At 39.3% G+C, this 27,084-nt stretch overlaps 1 protein-coding gene across 3 annotated transcripts in view; it reads left to right on the top strand.

Moving 5' to 3' along the window:
* The first annotated feature begins 1,343 nt into the window (after positions 1 to 1,343).
* The window catches only part of LOC150089194 (T-complex protein 11-like protein 1), a 177,383-nt gene continuing 151,642 nt past the window's right edge, over positions 1,344 to 27,084 (top strand). For 2 of the 3 annotated variants that reach the window (XM_090388351.1, XM_090388335.1), the window contains exon 1: positions 1,344 to 1,638. The gene's annotated coding sequence lies outside the window, so the exon portion shown is untranslated. The remainder of the gene's footprint in view (positions 1,639 to 27,084) is intronic. The other variant, XM_090388342.1, reaches the window with a different exon arrangement.

Genomic DNA, 27,084 nt, shown 5'->3' with positions numbered 1-27,084 from the left:
TCTGAACAGATGAACAAGTGGAAGAATCCCATCACAATTCAGGGTGCTCAACCCATTCAAGGCCTCATACACCTCAATCAGATCACCTCGCAGGTGATCTGATTGAGGTGTATAAGGATTCTTTTACCTCTCCTGGTAAGAGAATCCTTTCATTCCCCTCACCTGCACGCAGTACTCAAGGCGTGGCCTGACCATTGCCTTATACAGAGGGTTAGTTCCCTCCTTTTCCCTGCTAGCAAAATTCCTGTATATCATTTACAACGCCCCATGACCTGCTCTGGCAAAAACGTCATATCTGACTGCACAATTACTCCCATGTCTTTTTCATTTTCTAGCACAGTAGTATCGTCACCGTCCTCATCACACTGGGTGGAAAATGCACGGGTGCGAATCCTGCGATTACGCGAGGAACTTTAGTGTGCTTTTTCACTTCGTGGCTGAGTCAGTCAGTCTCAGTCGTAGATATCAAGGTTCCCCCTCCCCCCCCCCAGAAACTGGATTTTTTTCGTCCAACAAACAGGCAAATCGACCAGAGAACACATATAATTTACAGACAAAATAAATATGGGTAGATGTAATAATTTATATGGGACCCTAATATCATAATTTGGGCACTTGGAGCGGCCTGCGGCTACGCAGTCCCATTTTCAGCAGGGTTCGAAGTATTGTGTGTTGTGACACATCATTCCAATTATCGGCGAGTTGAGCCACAGTCGTCCTTTTTTTGCCACGTACCATTCGGGAGAGCCTTCGTCACCTCGATCATTGATTAGCCGTGATTGTCCAACACCTCGCCGGCGGTTCTAGGGTTCCCCCCTCCTAGGACCAATTTCGGTAGATACTAACTACAGCGACCGTGAGCATCCCGCTAGCCATGCCGTTCCGGATATGCTCTGACCCAGTCATCTGGCAGTTACAATTTGGTCTTTGTCAAACTCGCTTAAGTCCGCTGCCTTTCCCATCGGAAGAACAAGACTAAAACTGATTAATGAAGCTCAGTATCAGTTTTTTTTAAATACCGTGTCCCGACCCGCGCACGCGCCGTAGTTGCTTTTACCTGCAGTTGCTTCGATTTGCGTAACAAATCGCTGGTCATAATGTTTTGGCTCATCCGTGTATTCAACAAGAGTGATTTAGGGAATTCCCAAAAATCGAACTAAATTTAACGATTAACTGGCGGATTGCCGGATTTACCAATTTTCTTAAAAGCAACCGAGCAATTGCAGTTGGGGGGGGGGATTGTATATTAGATATTCGAGTTGGGAGGTTCAACTGGGTTTCTCAATTTTTGTGAGCCTCAATAATGAAATCCGATGCTTTTTTCATATGGACTGCAACACCGATTGTAGCTCCGCGTGGGCACTGTGGACTTAGCTTTGTATAGGTTTGCCTTGGTTTGGTTCCGTTCTGCGGATGCTCCCAACATTCACAGCTTTATATAACATCAACATTGACGAATTTTATTATATTTTATTTCGCAAAATAAAACAAGCACTGTAGTTTTTATTTCAATTACGGAAATAACTCTTTGTGACGTCTCCTTGCATGAGTAATCGTACAAGGACGCTAACTATTTTTGGTTGTAACAATATTGGTGAGCTGTTTGTGTGTAATCTGTTTAGTGTGTGATATATTGAGGTGAGGTTTTTTTTTTTTTTTGTGATAGAAAGGATTTTGAGTATTGTATAACGAATGAGTGCGTTAAATTGGTTATTCGCGCTAGTTAATTTTGGCCAAAATAACATGATAACTTGGGCCATGTAGTGGTAACATAGGTCCTTGTGTGAGGTTGGTTTTTGGGGCTCCTGCATTTTGCTGTGTTGTAACTATGTTATTGTTTTGATACCACAGAGTTACCACATAGTCCTGCGTGCTTCGCATTCTCTGCGTATTCAATAGCAATTGCTGTAGTTGATCCGTTATATTAATATCGGTTTCGTGTTTACGCCAATTGATTTTTTTTTTTTGTATTGTTATTTGACGTAAATAGTTTACGAAAAGCTTTTTACCACAAATAATAATCCGTATGTTTTTTGATAGAAATACATCAGAAGTAAACGTCAATATCAGCCCCAACGAAGTGGGGCTGATATTGACTTGTCTTACTCGATACTATGGTGGTTCTATCACGGTTCAGACGGAGCACAGCTGAATGTATTTTGAATGTTTGTGCCAGCACAACATGCATGTCGGCAAATGAACACAATTGAACAGACTGTGCAATAGGATATACATTTAATCCATTATATGCGCGTTGGCTAAAAAAAAAATAAATAAATAAAATAAGTAAAATAAAAAAAATACAAATAAAATAAATAAAAAAAAGAAAAGTAAACTATTGCTAGAATATAATTTTTCTTCATTTAATCAGATTTTTGAAGTTTTCGTTCAGCCCTTCAATTTAGATAAATTTTTATCCTCTACGGTTTTAAAATATTCTGAGACTGAAAATACCAATTTTAGGAAACATAATATCCTGTTAATTTTAAAATCTTAATAAATTGTAATTTGAAATAATTTTTAACTCCATGATCTCTTGTGTCAAACCACACCTTGAGTACTGCATACAGGTTTGGAGGTCTTATTTTAGGAAGGGTCTAGAGTTGGTAGAATGAGTACAGAGAAGGGCAACAAGCTTGGTGATAGGAAGAAAGGGGTGCCCTTCCCAAGAGAAGCTTAAGTTCAGCAAGTTGCAGAATCTGTGACTAGGCACTTGCAAGGTGATCTGATTGAGGTGTATAAGGCCTTGAATGGTTTGAGCTCCTCAATGCTGAGGGGTATAGATTGAAATCGAGGAAAGATAGTTGTAGAATAGATGTGTAGAAGTTTGCCTTTAGCCAGCGGGTAGTTGATTGCTGGAACAGACTTCCATCTGTACAGTAGTCTTCCATTAGCATTAGCAAAGGCACATGATGCAAGAAAGCAAGCTTATATAGCATCGGCCAAAAAAAATAAAAAAAATAAACATCCTTATTTCACCCATCCACTCACTCCAAATGTTTGTCAAGTTTTGTATTGAGTCTATTTAAGCTATCAACTTCTACAACAACAGATGGAAGTTTATTCCAGCACTCAATCACCTGCTAGCTAAAGGCCCGGTGAGGTTTTAACTCCGTGATCAACAGTATTAAAAGCTTTCTAGAAATACAAGTATATGATATCAAAATAATTTTTTGCATCCAGTTCCTTTGTAACCACATCATAATATCCAATCAGATTTGCCAGACAAGACTTTTCCTTAACAAACTCATGCCATGTCTGAATTATTACTGCAGTCTTGTCTAGATGATACCGCAATGCTTCTTTAACCAGTGACTCCATTATTTTCACTGAAACAGAAGTTAAACTAACAGGTCTGTAATTACTCATGTCACCCTTTCATCCCCTTTTGTGAATTGGGGATACATTTGCACATCTCCAGTCCATTGCAACTTCTCCCGAGTCCAAGGAACTGACGGTTTGTTTACTTCCTTTTCTGCCTTTAATATAACTGGATATATCCCATCCACCCCAGGTGCTGTCCTTATGTTTAACTTCAACAATTTCTCCTCCACTTTGCTCTCAGTTATTACAAAATCATTAAGTTCCCTGTTAGAGTTTAATAAGCTTTTCTCCTCCACTTCCCTACAGAATTCCTCGTGTGAATGTAGATGCAAAATATTCAAATCAGTTTGTCAGCTATCTCAGCAGGACCATCAACAGTCGAACCATTGATATCAAGTGAACCAGTCTGATTCATCCCCTTCCTTCTATAATTTATATAAGTAAAGAAACCGTTGTTGTTTTTCTTAGCATCCTTTGCCAAAGATTTCTCATAATCTGCCTTTGCTTGCCTAACCTCCTTTGTGATGATTACAGAATATCTTATATCTACCATAGGCTTCTGTGTTGTCTGATAATTTATATGCTTCATATGCTTTTTTCTTCTCTGCATCGAGTCTCATTAGTTCATCTGACATCCATTTAGGCCTAAACCTTGAACAATATTTCTTAATCGGTATGAAAAGCCTAGTAGGTTCCATGATGCATTAGCATTAGATGCAAGAAAGCAAGCTTACGCAGCATCAGCAAAAAAAAAACAAAAAAAAAACCACTTGCACTTCACCCCTCTGTTCGTTCGAAATACCTGTCCAGCTGAGCCTTAAACTTATTTAGGCTATCAACGTCCACGACAAGGGATGGAAGTCTGTTCCACCAACCAACCACCTGCTGGCTAAAGGCAAATTTCCGCATGTCTATCCTACATCTGTCTTTCCTCAATTTGAATTTATGCCCTCTCAGGTGATTATTCTGAGCAAGAGGAAGAATCCCATCAGCATTGAGCATGCTCAAACCATTCAAGGCTTTATACACCTCCATCAGATCACCTTGCTGCAAAACTTAGGCCTTTCTTCGTAAGAGCACCCCTTTGTTCCATTCACTAATCTTGTTGCCCTTCTCTGTACTCGTTCCAGCAGCTCCACATCCTTCTTGAAATGAGGCCTCCAGACCTGTATACAGTACTCTAGGTGTGGTCTGACCATTGCCTTATACAAGGGAATAATCACCTCCTTATCCCTGCTAGAAAAATTCCTATATATCATTGACAATACACCATGAGCTACTCTTGCAGCCTGTCTGCACTGCTCAGAGAACTTCATATCTGCCTGCACAACCACCCCCAGGTCCCTTTCATTCTCTACCACTGTCAGTGTAGTACCACAGAGTTGATACGTTGCTCTGGGGTTGCTGTTCCCCCATGTAGTACTTTACATTTGTCAATGTTAAACTTCATTTGCCACCTCTCAGCCCATCTGCTCAACCTTTCCAGATCCTGTTGCAGCAGCATAGTGTCAGTAGTGTCCTTGACAACCCTGCCAACCTTCATATCGTCTGCAAACTTGGACGTTAAGCTTGATATACCATCATCAATATCATTTATAAATACAGAAAACAATAATGGACCCAACACTGAACCCTGAGGGACTCCATTAATAACATTAGTCCACAATGAGTAGTGTCCATTGATTGCCACTCTCCGTCTTCTCCCCCTCAACCCCTCCTTTAGCTTGCTCAATCCATTCAGGGCCTTATACGCCTCAATTAGATCACCTCAGAAGTGCCTAGTCTCCAGGAGCTACAATTTGCAGAATTTAAGTCTTTCTTGGTAACACCAATCCTTTGTTCTCCTCACCAGTCTTGTTGCCCTTCTCTGTACTTGTTTCTGAAGTTCTACATCTTTCCTAAAATGAGGCCCCCATACCTGTATACATTGCCTTATACAAGGGGACAATCACCTCCTTATCCCTGCTATTGAAATTTCTCTATATCAAGAAACACGAAATAGCAAACAAAATAAAAGAGACAAAATAAATGATATGCAAGGAGCTTTCAAGGCATATGGGTCTCTTTTTCAATGTAGACTGAAGCAACTACAACAGCCACATCTTATACACCAAAAGTTACAGCTCAATAAAAAAAAAAGAAAAAAAAAGCACCATGTGTATCCTGTACCCATAAAAGATGTTTTATTTTATGTGATAACATGCTTGGCTTGAAGAAGGTTAAAGGGGTCTAGTATGAAAAGAATCTGAACATGTTTAACTTTTAAAAGCATTTATTTTTTTTTCAACAGTTTCATGAATTTGAGGTTGCAATATCTGCTTAATAGGTAATTTACCTAAATGGGTTTGTGATAGCTAAAATATGATACATACACTTGAGATTGTAAAGAGTGTAAATGTCTTTGAAACAGCATCAATTATAGTTTCATGATTAGTAGTTGATACAGATCTAGATGTATTAAAGCCGACCAGGCTAGCCGGGTGGGTAAAGTGCCTGCCTGGCAATCCAAGGGTCATGGGTTTGAATCCCTCCTCAGGCTTGCATCAGAGTAGAAAATGCAAAATCTTGGGAGGTGCAATATGGCCACAGAGGCCGATGCACCAACAACTAACAAAAAAAAAGACGTATTTAACATTAGTCCAAATTTATTTTCTAAAAAATTAGTCAAAGGTTTGGATTGAGTATCTGCAAATTAATGTTGAAATCTCCAGTAAGTGTCATTGGTATTCGGTCTCATTTCTTGTGAGAAAATTGCTGTAGCAATGCAACTCCTTCAATCGTGTAAGGAAGCAAAACGAAATGGACGAATTCAATGATGTGTTTGATCTTTTGATTAGGTGAAATGCAAATGACTACTGACAATATCATTTGACCATCAGGAAGAAGGCATTCAGCTACACAAATGTCTCCAATAGGTCTAACACTCACGGATTTGTCAAAACAGTTTGTCGATAAATCACTTCCATATGAGAAGTAACAACATGAGTATGATTTTCTCTCATGATAAACTGCTACACCAGCTTGTTGATCTTCTTGTTTGAATTGAACGACACAGTCGAAGTTAGGTATACTTACTTACTTTGTTATTTAGCAGCAATAATGTAAAGATCATTGATATTGGAAACTCGAGATAATGCAACAGTGACGTCACTTCTTAAAGGCCGCTGTGTACTCTACTGAATCAATGTTAGTGACTGATTAGCAGCCTTTAGGAAGTGATGTTATTTCTGTTTCTTAGTATGTACTTACTCTACTGAATCAACTACTTACCCTACCGAATCAGCATTAGTGACAGATAGCATCATTAGCACCATTTAGGAAGTGATGTCATTTGCATCATTTAAAATCTAAATAGTCAACTTTCTTTGTTACCAATCAATTGCGTTCATTTCCATTACAAGAAAATTTTGTTACCAATTGAATTTACTCTAGTGCCACCATAGATGTTTTCACATAAAAAAAAAAAAAAAAAAAAAAAAAGGGAGAGGAAGAAGTGGGCAGGTAATGTAGGTCAATATTCCTTGGTCATTCAGTCATCTGTCTCTGAATACACTACATGCTTACTACTCATTTGATTATCTACCTGTCATCTCTCGTCACTATGCGGAATAACGACCTCCATAATAAGATGTGTGTCGGTCCCAGAATTTCAGTTAATAATAGGACCTATGATAGCTACCTGGAGAGCTTCTAACCTTGAGAGATGGTGTGCATTATGAGCCTCATCCAATAGTTCAATGTTTGTTGTGGGGTTAAGGTTACAGTACTGCTCAATCCAATAATGCTCCATGACAGCACAGCTGTTAAAGTTGGCTTGCCAATTAGTTCTCTCCCCCCCCCCATGTTCGGAAACACGGTACATAGCCTGCGCTCAGTTTCTCCAATATAATCTACCCCATAATCCAGGCAACCGATACGGCATACCACCATTGAATGATGCGACAATGGAAGGGTTGATTTCATCCTAAGCATAACTGATTTCAATCTTCTGGCAGGAATTTTTCCTGGCAGAAGACTGCAATCAGTATGATAACCTCATAAAATCTGGCAAGGACATCCCTTGCGATCTAGGTGGAGACACCTGGATTGTAGGGGATATATGCATTGGCGATACATGAATTGTCATGCATAGTAGTAGTGGCACGTGATGCAAGAAAGCAAGTATATGAGCTTATGCAGCATCAGCCAAAAAAAAAAAAAAAAAATCACACCATTCCCTCCAAATGCCTGTCCAGTTCCTCCTTAAATTTATTTAACCTATCAACTTCTACAACGACAGATGGAAGTTTGTTCCAGCAATTAACCACCCCTCTGGCTAAAGGCAAATTTCTGCACATCTATTCTACAGGCTGTCATAGCCTAGTGGTCAGACATGTGGGTGCATAAGTACACGTGCCTTGAGTGACCGGGGTTCAAGCTTGTGACTGTTGAATACGGTGCTGTTTCTTGTATTCTGTCTATCTTGTGAACTGCACTGACTGTTTGGTCATCCCGGAGTATAAACAGATAGTTTATTTACATCTGTCTTTTCTTAATTTGAATTTATGCCCCCTTAGGTTTGTAATCTGAACAAGTGGAAGGATCCCATCAGAATTCAACGTGCTCAACCCATTCAAGGCCTTATACACCTCAATCAGATCACCGCGCAGGTGCCTAGTCCAGCCACTGCAATTTGCAGAACTTAAACCTCTCTTGGTAAGAGGATCCCTTCATTCCCCTCACCAATCTTGTTGCCCTTTTCTGTACACGCTCAAGCAAATCTACATCCTTCCAAAAATGAGGCCTCCAGACCTGTACGCAGTACTCAAGGCGTGGCCTGACCATTGCCTTATACAAAGGAACAATCACCTCCATTTCCCTGCTAGCAAAATTCCTATATATCATTGACAAAACCCTATGACCTGCCCTGGCAGCCTGTCTGCATTGCTCAGAAAACTTCATATCTGACTGCACAATTACTCCCAAGTCTTTTTTTATTTTCTACCACCTTAAGTGTAGTACCACACAGTTGGTACATTTCTCTGGGGGTTACTTCTACCCATATGCAGTACTTTGCATTTGTCAAGGTTAAACTTCAGTTGCCACTTCTCAGCTCATCTGTCCAAATTTTCTAGATCCTGTTGCAGTAACACACTGCCATTACTGTCATTAACAACCCTGCCAACCTTTGTATCATCTGCAAACTTCGACACTAAGCCTGATATACCTTCATCAATAGGATGGGAACCAACAATTTGTAGTTAGTGAATTGACCCTGGCACACAGGTTTTTTATATACTGAGGTTTTTTATATCCAAAAACGGGAGCTCATTCTCCACCTCTATTTCCATAATAAAAAAAAAATGTATGTTAACAAAAGAATTGAGGTATTGGAGTAGCAGCACCTTATAACCCCCCTCCCCGAGAATAATGGCAAATATATCTTCCCCAGAGCCTGATGGAGACAGGTAAACCCACAAATATTTCTTCAAGTGATTGTGATATTCGCAATAGGTGCACTAACTGGGGTGCCCATAGCAGTGCCCTGAATCTGTTTATACAATGCTCTGCCAAACTCAGTGACGTGAGGGACGATTCACTGGGCTGATTTTAGAAGCTCTGCAGTCGTGGAACATTATTGGGTTGAGCAGCACTGTAATCTTAACCCCTGGATGAACATTGAAATATTGGATGTGGCTAATAATGCATGCCATCTTTCATGGTTAGAGGCCCTCCATATAGCTGTCGTGGGTCCTATTATTAATCATAATTCTATTATGAGAGATGGCGAGTAAATAATTGAATGAGTAGTCAGCATGCAATGCGTTCAGAGACTGATGATTGAATGGCTGAGGAACAGTGATCTACGTTAGCCCACTTTTTTTCTCTTTCCTCTACTTCCTTTCCTTTCCTTTTTTTTTTTTTTTCACCCGGCTCGATGCACATATTGTCTTATATCTGGTTGTAACTTCTGGTATGTAAGAATGGCTGTTGTCATTGCTCCAGTCAAAGTTGAAAAAGAGGCCTGTATGCTTTGAAAGCTCTCCGCATGTCATTTATTTTATTGCTTTTATTCTATTTGTTGTTTTGGATATATCTATTCTTATCATTTTTATTTTTTTCTATTTGATTTTATTTATTCACTTTTAATATCTTTTATGTTTGTAATAATATTATTTCTTTTATTTTAATGCCCAATGTATTTTTATTTTTTAAATTAAATTATTTAATGTTCAGTGGTTGCAATATTTTTATCAATATGAGTATACCTGACACCCGAGGTCTCTTCTGTTATATTTGTAGAAGAACTAGACAAGCTATCAGTGTCTTGATAGGTAATATGGGAATTATTTTGTTTTGCTGATGTATAAGCTTGTTTTCTTCACCATTTGCCTCTACTAATACCAATATTAATCCTAAAAGGTTTAGTTATTACATTACCAAGGAACTTAAAAATTTCAGAAACACTAAATTTAGTTTTCAATTCATTTTAAATTACAGGGAGCCTCAGAAGTCAGCATACAATCTAAAATGAGCACTTTGATTTGTCCTGTGAAGTACACACACACTGATTGATCACTGAATTATGACCATCTTCCTAATAGTAATAGTATTCGTCATATAGTGCAAGGAAGCCACAGGCTTTTGCTTCACTGGCAAAAAAAAAAACCCCAGTCAAGTAGATAAGAAAACACAAATTATATGCTTTCCTCCTTACACACGTAAGTATCCAGTTGACCTTTGAATTTATTCAAACTGTCAGTGCCAACTAACTCGAGGGAAACTTTTCCAGCTATAAACAACTTGCTGGCTAAAAGAAAACTTCCCACAATCTAATTTAAACTTCAAGCCATGTAGTTTGAATTTATGACTCGTAGTTCTTGAATTCTTTATAATAGTGAGAATTCCACCTTTATTCATTTTACTAATCCCTCTCAGAGCCGTGTAAATCTCAGTCAGGTCACCTCTGAGTTGCCTGGTTGCCAAGCTCTATGGCCCACATAATCGGAGTCTTTCCTCATGTGGTCATTCTTTTGCCGATCTCGCCATTTGAGTTGCCCGTCTTTGGACCCTTTAAAGCAGCTCCATGTCTTTTTTCAGATGAGGTCTCCATACCTGAACACAATATTCCAAATGTGGTGTTAGAATTGTCTTATGCAGTGGGATTATGACTTCCCTATCTCTACAGGATAATGTGCGATAAATCATCAATAAGACACCACAAGTTTCCTGGCTGTTTGTTTACACTCTTCAGAAAACTTCATAACTGCTCATATTGTAACTTCCTCATATTGTTGGCAGATTGAATACGGTCGATCTGCCAACCCGCACTGGACCAGTGTGGCAGATTATGGCCCATTTTCCTCAGCATGAATTGTTGAGGAAGCTTCCATCCTGCAGTGGGTTGATAATGGCTGCACTTTACTTTTTTTTTTTTTTTTTTTTTATTCCCCAAGTGCAAGAGCTTGCATTTAGCAGCATTAAAACATAGCTGGCACTACCATCGCTGAAGTCTGTTCAAGTCATCCTGAAGGAGCTATGCTTGGCACTGATCATTAATGATTCTGCCAATTTTTATGTCAAATGCAAATATTAACGTCACGCCTTCTATCTCTTTGTCGATGCCATTTATGAAAATGAGAAAGAATAGTTGTCCAAGAACCAATTCTTGAGGGACCTGACTCCTGAAGAATATCCATTAGTCACAACCCTCTGCCCTCTGCCTTGCAGTTACCGTGTAATCCATCTTAGAATCTTACCAGTGATCCCAACCTATTCAAGCTTATATAGTAACCTCTCATGAGGGACCGAGTCAAATATTTTGCAAAAATTCACTGTATCAAAATTATTTGTTAAATCCAGCTTGTAAGTAACTGTGTCAAAGTAGCCTACTAAGTAAGTTAAGCACGATTTACCGCTTTTATGTATTGGTGATACATCGGCACTTCTCCAATCCAAAGATGCCCTCATTAATTAACCTCAATGGTTCAATACACTTTCTTGCGCTCTCCCTCAAAACTACACGGTATATGCCATCAACTCCAGGAGCATTACTTGTCTTTATGCTCAAAAGTTTTTCTAATAAACAACCATCTGTAATTATGACATCACTAATTTCACATGGCTCAGCCACAGCCTCTTCTCAGCACGAAGGCTCTTTCTTCAGTAAAATCAGATGTAAAGTACGTGTTCAATTCATCTGCATCATCAGCTGGGTTGTCTAAGACTATCACACACCCAGTGCACAAGGATCCAATTGGATTAGTTTTTTTCTTCCTTGATTTCACATACATGAAAAATTCCTTGTCCCCATTTTTTGCTCTCTTAGCCAATGCTTTCTCTTACGCAGCTTTGACCTTCCCGGCCTTATTTGTGGTACTATTACAGATCAACTTATACCTGTTATAGGCGTCAGTACTTTTCATCACTCTGTAACTGTCCCATGCTATCTTTTTCTGCTCTATTTGATCTTCCAGCTTCGCAGTCATTCATTTCAGCATCCTATTCCCACAATATTTTTTTAAAGGTATGTATGCATTCATGGCTTCTGTGATTTTGATTTAAAAGTGTTCCATAATTCAAAGGTATTCATCCCTTGGAAATCTGCCAGTTTACAGATGCCATACAGTGCCTCAAACTATCAAAGTCCCCTATTCTGAAGTTAAAACCTGTGACTTTAGCTACTGTAACATCTTTTTTTCACCTGTCAGCTGACGATTGCATGATAACTTCCTGACAATGGTTTCTGTACTTTAGGCCCTGTGATGTCATCCGAATCATTAGTAATGATGAGGTCAGGAGTTTATCATCTAGTTTATTTAAAAAAGTTTTTCCCCATGGTGTGTTACCCTCCTTATTCCAATCAATCTGGGGCAGATTAATGTCATTAATAATAAGACATTCATGCTTGCTTGCTTGCCCATTCCATCTGTATAAGACTCTTACCCATTCCATCTGTATAAGACTCTTGCCCATTCCATCTGTATAGATTACTCCCACTCTCATTGGTCCTTGGCTTCCAACTAACTCACACCACACAGATTCTGTGCTGGCAGATGTAACTTCAGACTCATCAAGTTCTTTTTGTGCTCAGGCTTTTGATAAGAAGCATGACCCCCTCCACTCCTATCTTCTCTGGCTTTCCTAAATAAATTATACATGCCATAGTGGAACTATGCTATGTAAATGTATTTTGGAAAGATAAGGAAGTTACATTAAATACATTATGTATAATGCATTTAATGTAACAGTCAGTCTAACTTACAGAAGAAAAATCCTTTATGCCAATGAGAATGTATGGGAGTGAAGTTGAAAAATATGTAATTAATGATACTGAAATTTCACATGATTATTTAATGAAAAACTTTTTGAGCCTACATGCAGTTATGGCTCCTGGGGTTGATTGCATATACTGTATAATTTTAAGGGAGGCAGCAAGTGAGTGCATTGAACCATTGAGGTTAATTATGACAGCATCACTAGACTCAGGAGATATTCTGTTGGATGGAAAAGTGCCACCATATCTTCAATACATAAGGGTGGTTCTAAGAGTGTAGTGGCAAATTACTGACTGGTCAGTCTAACTTCAGTATTAGGGAAAATCATGGAGGCAATGATCAAGGGTGAAATTCAGGATCATTTGGATATAAATGGAATTCTGAAGGATAAGCAGCATGGTTTTGTAAAGGGAAAATCATGTTTAACAAATCCGGTTAGCTATTTTGACAGGGTCACTCTTGTGCTGGATTTAGGGAATAATTTCAACATTGTTTATTTGGATTTCAGCAAAGCATTTGACTCAGTCTCACATGAGTGGTTACTTTATAAGCTGAAACAGGTTGGAATCACAGGGAAAATCTTTAAATGGATAGCAGGATAGCTTCAGGGCAGGAGGCAGAGGGTTTTAATAAACGGTTATTCCTCAGATTGGGTTAATATAAGAAGTTGGGTTCCCCAAGGTTCCCCACACATAAAAATTTCCTCCTAGAACCAAGCAGATTCCCTCAAGTTTTGAGTTAATCCACAAGGCTTTCAGTATATAGTCCCTCCTATTGTGTCTGGGCAGAGTTGCAGACACATACATAGTCTGACCTAACTTGCGACATTTTTTTCAGCCTATTCATGTATTTCTCCAACAGTGGTTAAGTTGTGTATGCTTAATATCATTAGTCCCCCACATGAATAATAATTATCTCTTTACCTCCCTAAAAATCTGACAATATATTGGTAACATCATCAATTGTTGCTGCTGGCAAACTCATTCTGGTTCTAACCCACATATCTTTATTACAAAAAATGTTACTTGTTTTTACGACAATAGATTACCTAATAAAACTAGATCACCTTTGATCAGTGCTTCACTATTATTTTCTGGGTCCCAAATCAGGGGTACGTCACTTGGCAGCTCAGGAAATACTTGAGTTCTTGACAAGCTCCCAGTTACCTTTGTTTCTAGGGCAAGCACTCATTTTTTCAGTGACTCAAATTCTTCTCTTTTGCAAAGAAAAGAATGCCATATTAGCTAGGTCTGTCTGCTAGTCCAGCCTTGGAATACGTGCCACAGGCTGTACAATGAAGTCACGACTCACACTGGAAATGCTGGCAGGCATTTCCGTTTGAGTCCTGATGTCCCTAGACTTTGTATCATAAGTGGATCTTGTAGCAACCATAATTTAAGTAAAATTTGAAATTTACAAAGATCAAGAAATTGAAATTTACAATATATTACAGAGTTTTTGTTAACAAAATATCACAGAAATTAAACTGTTGACAAAACTTAAATCAGTATAGAAATTAAAATGAAGCTACTGAACAAAAGTTACCCACTTCCTGCTAAAATATCAATAACAAAGGCTATCTTGAATATTAAGCTGTAGCTTTCCAAATACTTTACAAATTTAAACTTACAATATAATATGGAATTTAAATTAACAGAGTATTACAGAAAATATACTGCTGACAAAACTTTTAACCTCTAGTGACATTAATTTTAAGCTACCCAGTGAAAGTTCTGACATTCCCAACAAAATATCAGTAGCAAAATAAAACTATCTAAATACTAAGCTGCAACTTTCTAAATATTTATCTAAATACAAAAATAAACTAACCTAAATGACTAGGAATTCAAAATATATATTATCTACAGTTTAGTATATTAAAATGAAAAAAAAAAAAACCTTGAAATTATTTCCAAAACTAACTTCTTTGGAAATATGCTTTGGAAATATGCCTCCACATGCTGTAGCCTCGATCCCAGAATCATGATACTGTGTTGGGTCAAAGTTTGCAGGGGTAACAGCTACTGTTTGCCTAGACATTGACTCCACTAGATGTCTGAAGACATCTGTAGGGATGTGCAACCATGTTGCCTGCAAGGCTTTCCACAGTATCAGAACAGATAGCAGTTGTGTGTCTGTATGCCTCACTTCCCATTCCAAAACATCCAACAGTTGTTAAATGGATTGAGATCAGGCAAATTTAGAGGCTAATCAAGATGGGTGATATCATTGCTGTGTTCCTTGAACCACCTGTGCAGTGTGGACTTCTGATATCGAGCATTATTGCCTTGGAAGGTCCCATTTCTTTCCAGGAAAAAAATGCTACATGACAGGGTGCGCATGTCTTCTAAGAGCTGCTGGTAGACCTCACCAGTGAACTGTTGGTCCATTAGAAAGGGATCGTATTTCTTGCTACAAAATATGTCCCATATTAAGCAAACACTGCCATCTGCCTGGATAGTGTGCACCATGCATGATGGGTACATGGACTCGTGTTGAATCAGATATTTGGACTCGTCCAACCAGCATACTTGTTTCCAGTCCTGCGGTGACCAACCTGTATGTTGTTGGCATCACAGCATTCATCCCGATGATGGTCAGAGGTGAGGAGAGGGTGTCTCTTGGGTCATCTGCTGTGGAATCTCATACATCCGAGCGTGTGACACATCTTAGTTTGGGATGTTGTTCTTACATTTTACATATTTTATTCCATTATCCTGCAATAAACTGTAGCACAATATCCTGACATTCAGCCCCAGCCCCAGGTAGATGTTTATAGAGAACACCTTGTGCTCTCTATAAACATCCACCTTCTGTAATTTGTAATTTCCTATAAACATCCACCTTCTGTAATTTTTAATTCCCTATAAATATCCACCTTCCCATAATTTGTAGGTAGGACTGGAATTAAGTTATGCATTTAAAGCCTGGAAATAAAAAGCTTTACAAATAATGGCATAGTTACTAGAGGCTCTGTCCACTGAGTGATAACAAAATGCTATCTACAAATCTATCACCAATAACAGCAGCAGTATAATCACTAAGAAATTAATCGTCATCATCATCAGCCAATTTCAATCCACTGCAGGATGAAAGTCTCTCCAGCAACTTTCCAGTTCCTTCTGTTTTGTGCAATGGACATCCATTTACTATCCACGAACTCATGAATTTCATCTGCCCATCTCCATCGTCGTCTTCCAGGTTTTCTTCTAGCTCCTCTTGGGTACCATTCTGTTATTTTCTTGCCATCTGTTATCATGTCTTCAAGCTATGTGTCCTGCTCAAGACCATTTTAGTTCTTTAGTTTTGATAAGAATGTCCTTTACTTGAGTTTGATGCCTAATCCATGTGTTTCTCTTCTTATCTAACAGTCTGATTCCTAATATAATTTGTTCCATTCTTCGCTGTGTAGTTTCAGCTTCTCTTCCATTCTTTTGGTGAGTGCTCAAGTTTCACTTCCATAAGTCATAGTGGGGAGTATACATTGGTTAATTATTTTGTTTCAGACAAATTGGCATATTGCTCCTCAGTATGTGACTATATTTCCTGAATGCTATCCATCCAAAATTTATTCTTCTCTTCACTTCCAGCCATTTATCATTATTACAACTGACTTGTCCCAGGTAAGTATATGAATCCACCTTTTCAATTACTGCTCCTTTAATGATTATATCCCTTTCTATGGCATACTTGTTCATCATTACTTTTGTTTTAGCCATATTCATCTTTAGTCCAAAATCCTTTCTGACTCTGCATAACTGATTAAGGTTTTCCTCTAATTCTTTGGGATCCTGGCTTATCACAATGTCATCTGAGGGTAGCAGTAAACAACTTTGGAGATATTGTGTCTCCTTCTCGAACTCCTTTCTCAATTTTAAATTTGCTACTGTCTTCCTCTAGTCTAATAAAGGAGGTTGCATTCTCATATATTCTCTTCAAAATCATAATATATGGGGTACCTATGCCTTGTCTTTCCAGTGCCCGAAACATTGCCTTATGCTGTATGGAGTCAAATGCCTTTTCATAATCCACAAATGCAAGGCATAATGGTATTTTATATTCATTTGCTTTCTCCATTAGCTGTGATATTATGTGAAGGTAATCCATAGTTGAGAATCCTGTCCTAAAGCCAGCTTTCTATTTCGGTTGATTCTCATCAAGTATTCTTTCTAATCTGTTACTAGTGACCCTTGTGAACAACTTGTAGATGTGGGATAACAAGCTAATTGGTCTATAATTTGCAATTTCTGATTTATCTCCTTTCTTATGCAGCAAAACTATGATTGCATTATTACACTTCTTTGGCATCACGCCTTTTCTAATGCATTTTGTGAAGTCTTGCCAGTTTTTGTGCCATGTCTCTTCCTCCCAATTTTAACAACTCTTCAGTAACTTCATCTTCCCTCGGGGCTTTCTGATTCTTCATTTTTTTTCAGTGCATGTTCGCTTGTCACTTTCAAACTGAAAACTTCTTTGGTTCACCAATACAGCTTGGCTGACGTTTGCTCCTCTCAGCCCATCTCACTAGTTCCTGCTTGCCACGGCAGTAAGTTGCCTTTGTCTATATCCTCTCATCTGCATTTTATATTACTTTTGTTTTTAAATTCCTTTTGGGTGGCTTTTTATTTTATTTCTTTTTATTTAATCTTATTGTAATTTTTAATTTTATTTTTATTTTTTATTTTAGATTGATCTGGTTTTTATTCCTTTCCTTGTTGGTCTCTGTTGGGTCAGCTATGAAATATACATCAGCTTGCTACGTATATTTCATATCAGAAACAGAGGCCCTGCTTCTTGCTGTATTTCCATTGGTTTTGACTGCTGACCGTTAATGACGAAGTTAAAATCATTGGATCTGTAGCATTAAGTACTATATATATTTTTATTTAATTTTATTTTAATTTACTTTTATTTTACAGGTACCTATTTAATTTTTCCTTTGTTAATACATCTGATGTAATCAGCATTCCTCTATTTATATTCAAATCTACTTATCTATCTATCTATACATATATATAAAAGCTAAATTAAAATATGATATTTGTCAGAACCATGGCAAACCAGTAGAGTGAAAAAGAACTTAGCCAAATAAAATAACATAACAATAACAGAAAAATATATGGGGGGAATAAAAAAGAAGAGGGTAGTGTTGAAGCAATGTTCCTAAAATAATTTAGAAAATTAAGCCAATTAAAATAAATTTAGCTGCGCCCCCTTGATGGCACCCATTTCCGAATTATGTGAAATCTCACTAAGGTGGAAACATAGACTAACGTTACATGACCAAATAAATTGAAAATAATAATTAATAAAATGAAATAAAATAGACTGACCATTATGCCCCATCTCGACAGAGGACCACGAGGCCAATAATAGTCAGAGAATCACTGAATTTCGAACGCTAAACAAATCCATGCAGTGACGGAATGATACTAAAATCAGACCGCTGATGTAATAGACTTGCATAGCGGTGGTCCTTATGCAGTGAAAAATAATAAAACAGAAAGCCTAGTACTAGCATGGCCAAATCTGTTACTGGCAAATATCTTATTTTAATTTAGCTTATTATAAGCAACATGTAGTGGATTGTGATTTTCAGCTGCCACTGATGTTAGCTTTCCTGCTATTTTTTCTTATTTATTTTTAATATATATTTTTATTAATTTCTATCTCTCTCTATTTAATTTTTGGATTAATTGGATTATATATACAGGATGATCAGTGCGACAAACTTGCAAGAGGTGTAGGGGGCACAAAGACGAATCGGAATCACATAGCATTGCAGGGTCCGAAATGCCTTCATCATGCGGTAGAGGACGTTGAACGGGAGGTCGCGTGAACAGCGATCCCGCTGGAAGTCAGCATTTGTGAACCGGTTCCCGAGGCAGTAGGATGGACAAGTATTCAAAAGTTGAACTGGCTGACATGCACCTCGCGTATGGAGCTGCAGACTGTAATGGGCGCGCCGCTCTGCACTTGTACCAGGAACGTTTCCCGCACAGGCGTGCTCCTCATCATACGATTTTCGCACGTGTGCACAGAAGGTTACGTGAGACTGGTTGTTTCACGAGAGGTACCATGAATCGAGAGTGAACGACGAGGATGCCAGAATGTCCTACGTCTTGCAGAAGGCAATCTGAATACGAGTACTCGAGTGATAAGCCAACAGTTGAGTATTTCCCAATCCACTATATGGAGGATACTGTCAACAAACCAAATGAGTTCATACCATCTGCAATGCGTCCAATCATTGGAGCCTGCAGAAACCACTCCGGAGGACTTTTACTACTTGGTTTCTTCAATAGAAATGGTTTGCAAATGCTGACTTCCAGCGGGATCGCTGTTCACGCGACCTCCCGTTCAATGTCCTCTACCGCATGACGAAGGCATTTCGGACCCTGCAATGCGATGTGATTAAAGTTTGTCTTTGTGCCCCTACACCTCCTGCAAGTTTGTCGCACTGGTAGTGAATCACTCTGTATATTTATATATATATTATATATATATATATATGGAAAGAGAGAGAGAGAGAGAGAGAGAGAGAGAGAGAGAGAGAGAGAGATTAGCTAAAATAGTTAATTTTGCACAGAAGGTTACGTGAGACTGGTTGTTTCATGAGAGGTACCATGAATCGAGAGTGAACGACGAGGATGCCAGAATGTCCTACGTCTTGCAGAAGCAATCTGAGTACGAGTACTCAAGCGATAAGCCAACGGTTGGGTATTTCCCAATCCACTATATGGAGGATACTGTCAACAAACCAAATGAGTTCATACCATCTGCAATGCGTCCAATCATTGGAGCCTGCGGATTATCCACTCCGGAGGACTTTTACTACTTGGTTTCTTCAATAGAAATGGTTCGCAAATGCTGACTTCCAGCGGGATCGCTGTTCACGCGACCTCCTGTTCAACGTCCTCTACCGCATGATGAAGGCATTTCGGACCCTGCAATGCGATGTGATTCCGGTTTGTCTTTGTGCCCCTACACCTCCTGCAAGTTTGTCGCACTGGTAGTGAATCACCCTGTATATTTATATATATATATATATATTATATATATAGAGAGAGAGAGAGAGAGAGAGAGAGAGAGAGAGAGAGAGAGAGAGAGAGAGAGAGAGAGAGAGAGAGAGAGAGAGATTAGCTAAAATAGTTAATTTTGTCAATGCCTGCCACTCAGCGATGTAATGGCTGTATCTACAGGTTTGATTTGAAATTATGGTTAATGAGGTTGTTATTAGTACCAGTGCTAAATGGTGAAAGGAAGCATGCTTATACAGTAAAAAAAAAAAAACTGTTTGCCTAATCTGTCCATCTCCTCTAATAATTTGTTTAACCCTTCCTTAAATTTATTCATTCTATTCACTTGCACAATAGACGGGGTTCCTGGTATCCAAGTATTTATTATCTGAGTCCCTGCAGTTACGAGGATTTGAAAAATTAAAGAATTGAAGCTTTTTCACTTGAGAAAATTGACCAAGCACTTGAATATTTTTTGTAAGAATGATCTTCTTCATGATCGTGCAACAAAAGTTAACCTCGATGTGAAAGACGTAACTAAATTCTACAACACAATTTTATCTGAAAAAATACAGCAAAAAACCACAAACAACTCTGGATTCATATAACTGAAAAATAGTGGAACTTCAATGAACTTTACTCAACCTTACATTGTGCAACATATTATAACATATAATACAAAAATGTCTCATAAAATAATTTGCTCATTTTTCAGTTTCTTCATCCATTTTTTTACTATGTACAAGTACACAATAAACATTACTATATAATATTGGTGTAGATACACCATAGACAACTCTTAAAGAAAAACTATGGTAGTAGTGTGAAAGGCGTCGTTTCATCTGTATCTCATATTGTGCTCATCCTTCACAACGAGTTACCATGTGTTGCACTACCACAAATAAGTAACACTTCACATAGAGAAGTTACTTATTCTCTGTTACACACTATTGTTACTTATTCTCTGTGGGCATCACTTGCAAAATGGTATAGGATAAGATACTTTGTTATCCACATACTATCTCTATTAGACTTAAGAAAGCAAAAAGGTGTAGAAAAGTGATAGTAGGAGAGGAAGAGGAAGAAATGCCATTGAAGAAGAAAGGGACAGTTACTCCCACTCACTGACTGAATTAAATCACAAATCCCCTGAATAGGCAATGCTTTTCCATCCTTCACAACGAGTTACCATGTATTGCACTATCTCGAATAAGTAACGCTTCACTAATAAAGAAGACTGTTGTTACTTATTCTCAGTGGACACCCACCCAGCCGGCACCATTTCAAAGATAGTTGGCTTTTCACCCACCGAAGAAAAGCCAACTAGCTTTGAAATGGTGCTGTCTGGTTGGGTACCCACCAAGAATAAGTAACAACAGTCTTCTCTATTAGTGAAGCGTTACTTATTCCAGGTAGTGCAATACATGGGCAACTCGTTGTGAAGGATGAGCACAATATGAGATACAGATGAAATGATGCCTTTCACGCTACTACCATAGATTTTTCCCCTCGACATGGGCACCTGTACGTGGTGAGGGGACTTACCAGTGATGCTGCTGGTCTTCCAGATTAGCATCACTGTGACCTCTATCGCCCATACCTTGGTTCCAGGATTACATCTTTAGTATCTGGCATGTGCAGTCATTCACCACGACCCATGGAAATTCAGAAAGGGGGAACCTGGTGGTTGAGGGGCCCAGCCTTAATACACCACTTTGGCCCCTGCTTCGACAAGACGGGAGATCCTGGACCGGCCCGACTGGGATTAATCAGTGGGTGGTTCTTACTGCTAGGGTCAACCGCTAGGGACCAATTGACCCTAGGGTCAATTGGTCCCTAGCTTATTGGAAACGTGGGTATGATGCGCCTGAGCGAACTTGACGTCCCATTCGTGTATGCAGTACCTGCTAGTTCACGAGTGGGCGTCCCCTCATAGGGCTCTGTGGTGGGTGAGGTACTTAGGGCATCTGAAATTTTTATTTTACTCCTATGAGTAACTTAAATCCTCTTTCTTCTGGGGGCCCTAACAAGGCCCCTACCTAACCGAAATGATAGCACAGAAAACACCTCCGTAAAAGGAGCCAGAACTGAGGACACACCACCATCAGTGACGCCACTCTTCCTCATTCTCCATTCAACCGAAAAGCAGTCAGTTGGAAAGATGTCACCCTTCTTTATCCAGAAAGGATTAGAAGGGTTGGCAGGATCACCAAAATCCGTTAAACCACTGCATTCTGGCGACCTTTTGGTCGAAGCTTCCAGCACAAAAAAAGCGGAAAAAATTCTGAACTCTACATCCATAGGTGGAATACCTATCACCGTAACCCCCTACAAAACTCTGAATTCTTCATGAGGTGTTATATCAGAGTGGGACCTTCTTCATGTCTCCGAAGACAAGATCTGCTCTGAACTGAAAGACCAAGGAGTGACAGCTGTCAAGAGAATATCGATACGAAAGGATGGGAATCTCATCCCTACCTGAGTTCTTATCCTCACATTCAACACCCCACGGCCTCCAAGTTCAATCAAGGCAGGCTATCTAAACTGTCCAGTGAGGATTTACATTCCAAATCCATTAATTTTTGGCATTCAGATGCCAAAAATACGGCCATTCACAAACACCTTGTCATGGTAACCCTGCCTGTGCTCGATGTGGTGCTAAAGACCACGAGAGCAAGGAATGTTCAGCCTTAAAACTGATCTGTGTCAATTGCCAAGGAGAGCACCCCACCTACTCTAGAGCATGCCAGCGATGGAAGGATGAAAAAGAAATCCAAAAATTAAAAACAGAGCTGAATATTTCCTACCCAGAGGCTATAAAACATATCCAACCAATAAATAGCGGGAAACCTTCATATGCCCAGAAGGTTTCTGCTAAGTGCACTATTGGTACACAAACTGAGATGATCGTACCACCTCAAGAGTCATTTACTTTGATTGCACGCTATTTATTGAGTTCAGAAAAGCCCACCCAAAAAACACAGTCAGCTGCCACTCCTATATCCGTACCTCCTAGTGCTCCACCACTACCAAAACCAAGTGGCAAAGAAAAGCCAAAAAGATCGGAAGAGCCACCAGTAACCAGAAACAATAACCGGACGAATCAGTCTTGGAACTCTTTGCGGAGGAAGATATGGACACGAGACAGCCTCCACACTTCCCCAAAAAAGATAAATCCAAGACCAACAAATGTAAACCCTCAGCACCTCGGAAGCAGCCTGATGGACCCACCAAGCCAAAATAATGGCTAAATTCCTACAATGGAATTGTCGTGGATTCCGGCAAAATACTGATGACATCAAGCCCTCCTGCAAAAGGATAAGCCAGTTTGCTTTTGCTTGCAGGAGACTTATCTAAAGGCAAATGATGACCCCCCACCATACATAACATCACAATTTTTTGTAAGGACAGAATTGCGGATGGTTCTGCCCATGGAGGAGTGGCTATCCTTGTAGGCAACCAGACCCCAGTTCAGGCCTTGCTACTTACAACCAGCGTAGAGGCTGTTGCAATTCGCCTTACAGCGGGATTTCTATTAACTTTCTGCTCAATTTATTTGCCACCTGGGACTGACATCTCCCAGGAAGACTTCAATGATCTTGGAATGCAGTTGCCTCCCCCTTTCTTACTTCTAGGCGATTTTAATGGACATAACACCCTGTGGGGTAGTGCTAGCAATAATGGAAGGGGACAAGCCATAGAGCATATGCTAAATGACAATGACCTTTCCCTTCTAAATGTGCGAACCAACACATACTTCCACATGCCTACCTGTACGTTTTCTGCCATTGATCTTTCTATCTACTCCCCCCCTCTCTACTCCCTTCACTGACTTGGGAAGTGGAGGAAAACTCATATGGAGGTGCTCACTTCCCTGTGATAACCTGCTTACACAGCGGGGGAGATTGTCCTACTTTCAGGTTACCATGGTGGAAGACTTGTCAGGCTGATTGGAATGCCTTCCAACATCAGGCAAATTTTGACCTTAATGCAGTCAGTCAGGAGCCTATTAATGATGCAGTCACGAACATCACAGAAAATATCGTCCATGCAGCTGCCAATATTCCACCATAGCTTGGGAAAAGGTTTCCACCTTTTCCCATGGTGGAATTCACAATGCACAAAGCTTGGGGGATATTCTGCCGACATCCTACCACTGTTAATCTAATAGCCGTCAAACGCGCATGAGTCAAAGCACGCTACATTCGCTGTCAGAGTCAAAAGGAATCATGGATCCGTTTTACATCATCTATTAACCAGTCTACTAACACTAAGGTAGTCTGGGATAAAATCTGAAAAATGAAGGGAAAATATACATCCCGCCCCTCATCAATCCTAGACTATAATGGATGCACTATTGCAGAGCCCACTGCAATAGCCAATGCTCTTGGGGAAATATTTTCAAACATCTCTGGGATATCTATTCCCCAGAGTTCCTCGTCCTGAAACATAAAAGAGAAAAACAGGCACTAAATTTCACACTGAAAGGCCTTTGTCCCTACAACGTGCCTTTCACTGTGCAGGAACTAAAAAGAGCTCTCTATCTTTCCAAGGCAAGTGCTGTTGGAGCAGATGGCATCCATTATGAAATGCTTAAACATCTTTCGCCAACATCTATGGATCGCCTACTTGTTCTGTATAACAGAATCTATATAAAAGAGCAATTTTTGGATTCCTGGTGCATGGCATTTGTGCTTGCCTTTGCGAAGCCAGGAAAGGATCCTAAACTCCCTACTAATTACCATCCTATAGCTCTGACTAGCTGTCTGTGCAAAATCCTGGAGAGTATGGTTAATTTTCAGTTAATGTGGTACTTAGAATTGATCACTTAATTAGACTGGAAACATCCATCCGGGATGCTTTCCTAAAACGCGAACATTTGGTGTCAGTGTTCTTTGACATGGAGAAAGCATATGATACAACTTGGAGATTTGGCATCTTAAAAGATTTGCATAGCCTTGGTCTTAGAGGGCATCTCCCCATTTTTATTAAAAACTTCTTAGCCAATCGATCTTTCCAAGTTCGTGTGGGATCCTCACTCTCTCATCCCTTCTGCCAAGAGGAGGGAGTACCACAAGGATCAGTATTAAGTGTCATGCTTTTCGCCATAAAAGTAAATTCTATCACAGAACAGCTTCCTCCAGCTATAAACAGCGCCCTCTACGTTGATGACTTTAGCATATTTTGTCAGTAATGCAAAATGAGGGTTATTGAAAGACAACTGCAACAAGCCATCAATCACCTTAATTCCTGGGCACTTGCTAATGGCTTCAGGTTCTCGCTGCAGAAGACCGTTCGCATACACTTTTGTCGTAAGTGTAATCTTCATCCTGAACCTGAATTAAGGCTCGCACAAAATGCTGTTTTAGTAGTGTCAGACACAAAATTCTTGGGACCTGTGTTTGATAAAAAGTTGACCTTTCTAGAACATATTCGTCAACTTCTTACAAAGTGCACGAGAGGACTAAATATTCTTCGCGCTCTCTCCTCTACACATTGGGGAGCAGACAGGTGCACATTACTACTTATTTATCGTGCACTTGTATGATCCAAACCAGATTACGGGTCCCAGGTATACTCCTCAGCCAGAGACAGTGTCCATCGATGGCTGGACCCTGTCCACCATCAGGCTATCTGTATCGCTACTGGAGCATTTCGAACATCTGTCCAGAGCTTATACGTCGAAGCAAATGAACCACCGTTATCGCTTTGACGTAAGCAGTTGTCTTTAAACTATGCTTTAAAGTTGAAATCCCTGCCAGACCATCCTACATGGACATCCGTTTTTGAGTCACGTTGGAAAATTTGTACAATATCCGTCAGACTGCCAACCGACCTTTTGTATTCGTGTCCAAGAGCTACTCAGAGAGTTTAACATCATGGTAGACAAGGTTGCACAAACACCAAAAGAAACTCTTCCACTCTGGCATGCTCATACCCCATTGTGTGACTTTTCCTTAAGAAATGGGTAAAGTCTGAGACTCCATCATCTGTCTACCAGCAGCTCTATTCAGCAAACTGAGCTGAGCATTCCGACTTCCTGCCAGTTTACACAGACGGCTCAAAGTCAGCATCGTGTGTAGAATCTACTGTTGTCTTCCCAGACACTATAATATCTCAGCAGATTCTTCCTGAATCCAGCATATACACTGCAGAGCTGTATGCTATAGAGTTAGCCTTAGATCACGTTCGAACTTGTCAATGCCAAAGGTCAGTAATATGTTCTGATTCTTTGAGTATATTATAGGCTTTAATATCTTTGAGACAACTCTCATCTAGTTCTCTGTCTGGTTCAGCAGAAGATTCATTCTCTTTATGAACACAAGTTTGATATCCACTTCTGCTGGATTCCTAGCCACATTGGGATAAGGGGAAATGATTTGGCTGACTCTGCAGCCAAATCAGCAGCTCCTATTGATAATCTTTGCCTGTCAGTCCCCTATACAGACTACAGGCAAATAATATATAACAAGATATATTCCCAATGGCAATAACTATTGCATAGAGAGAGAGAGAGAGAGAGAGAGAGAGAGAGAGAGAGAGAGAGAGAGAGAGAGAGAGAGAGAGAGAGAACAAATGAATTATACTAGATAAAGCCTGTAATAGAAACATGGCAGGCCAGTCTGCGCAGGAATCGTAGCGAGGAAGTTGTTCTTGCTCGACTCTGCATAGGACACAGTCATCTAACACATTCGTTTCTGCTGAGGGCAGATGACCCTCCTTTCTGCAAGTCTTGCGACACCATTTTATCAATAAAGCATATTTTAATAGATTGTGTTAATTTTACCCATGTTCGTAATATATATTTTACCGCTTTTACTCATCCGACTGGGCCTTATACCTAGTCAGATTTTATCAGACAATGACCACGTGTCAGCAGTTTTTAAGTTTTTACAAGCTATTAATATATACGCACATATCTAAATTGGATAATTTACTTTTAAACTTATACTGTTTTTATATATATATATATATATATATATATATAACAATTTGACGAGGTAATCTTTTTAAAGGTTACCAGAATTTATACTTGTTGACATTTTAATCTTTTCTTGGCGCAGTATAACTGCAGTCATTTTTGCGCCAGTAAAGTCCAAATCAAATCAAATCAAACCGTAGATTTTCTTTGAGTTGTCTATGGTGTATCTACACCAATATTATATAGATTTTAAACTTTTAAAATATTATGCCTGTTTCATTTATTTAAATAATAAACATTACGAAAATTTGGTCCCTGTTTTAAGTGGAATTTTCTGGAACAATTATCCTCTGTACCAGATGGAAGTTTATCCAACAATCAGTTAAATTTTTGCTCATCTGTCTTACAACCATTCTTTTTTCAATTTGTATCCCCTTATTTGTGTTGTCCAAGATAGAGTTAAGGATTTCATCTGCATTTAGTTTACTCAATCCATTTAAAGCCTTAAAAACTTCAACCCTGTCTCCTTGCCTAGTTTCCAAGAACTGCAATTTGCTGAAGT

The sequence above is a fragment of the Mastigoproctus giganteus genome, chromosome 2 (genome assembly GCF_048544385.1).
Source record: "Mastigoproctus giganteus isolate SK-2022 chromosome 2, ASM4854438v1, whole genome shotgun sequence".
NCBI lineage: Eukaryota > Metazoa > Arthropoda > Arachnida > Uropygi > Thelyphonidae > Mastigoproctus > Mastigoproctus giganteus.
Note: the sequence above shows the minus strand (reverse complement) of the source record. Positions and strands in the feature narration are given on the sequence as shown.